Here is a 2500-nt window from a genome sequence, read left to right on the forward strand (position 1 = left end):
ATATAGCCAATCAGAATGGCGTACAGCTATTTCACATGTGGAAGTATAACCAATCAATGATAGCGTAAAGGCGTTTCCATGCCAATCACTTGTGTATCTCGTGCATCTCATGCAAATCGTACTTTGTCATTGAATTAAATTAAATTTCCATTTGGTTCTATTGTTAGTGAGTTTTTGTTTCTAATTTGTGTTCAGAAAACTATTTTAATGAAAATTCTCGTCTTATGTGTAATAAACAGTTCATGACATAGAAAGTGCTTTGTACAGGGTTTTATTCACTCGTTGTTTGTGTCAAAAACCCTCGCTCGTTCAGGTTTTTGACACAAACAACTCATGAATAAAACCCTGAACGCCGCACTTTCTATGATGTAAACTATATATAACTATCAATACAATGATTCTTTATAAATAGATTAAATGTTCGTTACAAGCAGATAAATTAAACTAACTGATAATATTATAGAAAACACAGCTGAAATAACAGTAAATAAAAAGTTTAAAAATGTAATACCAACCTGACAAAATGAACCTTTAAAGGGATAAGAACTCTGATATTCTCAAACATTTCAGTTTTTCTAAAAATTGTCTGACCAATTGATGTCTATGGTTTCAAAATCATTGATAATGCAACATCTTTCAATAAACTTAAAACAAAGGAGAGCTTTCATATTGAAAAGTTTAAACTTTTTATTTACCATTATTTCATTTGTGTTTTCTATAATAATAATAATAATAATAATAATAAGAGTAGTGCAAAAAACTGCCTTGTTGGGAACTGCAAGGATATTGAGGAAAGTGTCGGGAACGTGAAGAAGAGATAATTCTGTTAGCCTTTGGTCATTTGTTATGACTCGCCTAACAGAAGAAAAGACGGCAATGACAACAGCCAGAACATGATGTTGAAACTTTATAATAATAATAATAATAATAATAATAATAATAATATTATTATTATTATTATTATTATTATTATTAATGGTTATTTTGAATTTATATGCTTGTAACAAACATTATTTTAATCTATAAATAACCATTGTATTATTGGTAACACAGGTAGTTACATAATTATACACACCCTCTTATAATAATAACTACTTATAGTTAACCTCCTTCTGGACCCCACCGGAGAGAAGAAAGAATACAATAGATACCCGGTAGTTTTGACAGTGACGTTGTGAAATTATAAAATCAAAGTCACAAGGTCTTCTGAATTTTTATCTAAAGGAGGTTGAAGATGACCTAGAAATAATCTTCTTTTCAAGTTTCCAGTTCTGTGAAGTCTTTTGTTTCGAAAATACACCACGATACAAAGAACTTTGTTTGGTTGGAAAAAATGTCTATGCCTCTTAATCTCAGCAATTTGAACCCTTCGTGTACATTAGGAGATGTGTTCATACACATAAGTGCTTTCATCACAAAATGAACTCCAGATTTTTTGGTTGATTACTGACCGCAATCTTGGTGGACCACATGGTGTCTCCATACACCTTATTCCAAAATGGCCAGCATTTTAGTATTCTCTTGTTTCCTTGCAAATTGGCCCTTTTGGCCTAGCTTTCAAATTAAACGTCAAAAGAATATTTAACTTTGAACGAGGCCAAAAGGGCCAACTTGCAATCAAACAAAAGAATACTAAAATGGTGGCCATTTTGGAATAAGATGTATAAAGTTGCATGAAACGCTTAGACAAATAACTCAGAAACGATGTACAGCACAGACTTGAGAATTGGAGAGGTGGTTAAAAGATTTGTTTCCAACACCATTCCAAGTCAGAACAATTTCAAATTTTTGTTTTTGTTTAGTGACAGTATAAACTATCTACATACAAGAAGCAAAATGAAAAACAGAGCAGGCTCTAATCTTGATGTAACAAGATCATACCATGCATCTTAAGGACGGTGCCTATTATTGTTATTGCGCATACCTTCTCCACATCTTGAGATACTCAAATTTCCTATGGGTTTTGCTTATTAATACAGGCATACTTTGGCGTGGTTCAAAACTATGCAGACAAAGCAGAACTTAGCAAGTGCTCTTGATATCCAAAAAGAAAATTGGGGGTAACCATGCATTTTTCAGACATACTTAAGCTTCAATTTGGAGAAGAATTCCATACATTGCTTTGTATTTTAAAGCTTTTTTAATTACAAATATTGTTGATTAATCATCTTCGAAAAATGCAAGGTTACCCCCAATTTTCTTTTTGGATTTCAATAACATTTGTCAAGATTTGCTTTTCCCGCATATTCAGTAAACCGCGCAAAAATACTTTTGAATTAGTAGGCACCGTCCTTAATTCCTCCACATAACCACATAGCCACAATTCTTTGCGCCCTTGACCACAATCCCTTGCATTTTGAAGAAAAATGTGTTCTCCTAATTAAAGAGCTGTTCGCTTCAGGCTCACTCACTGCTGAAGCAATAATAACTATTATTCATTCAAAATATTTCCCTGTTTCTGATTGGTTAGAACCACATGCATAATTCACCATAACCAGCT

The 2500-nt window shown here is 32.6% G+C and overlaps 1 protein-coding gene across 1 annotated transcript in view; it reads right to left on the reverse strand.

Moving 5' to 3' along the window:
• LOC138045550 (uncharacterized) overlaps positions 1-2500 on the reverse strand; it is an 11778-nt gene that overhangs the window by 1826 nt on the left and 7452 nt on the right. The gene's annotated exons all lie outside the window — the stretch shown is intronic.

The sequence above is a fragment of the Montipora capricornis genome, chromosome 4 (assembly GCF_036669925.1).
Source record: "Montipora capricornis isolate CH-2021 chromosome 4, ASM3666992v2, whole genome shotgun sequence".
NCBI lineage: Eukaryota > Metazoa > Cnidaria > Anthozoa > Scleractinia > Acroporidae > Montipora > Montipora capricornis.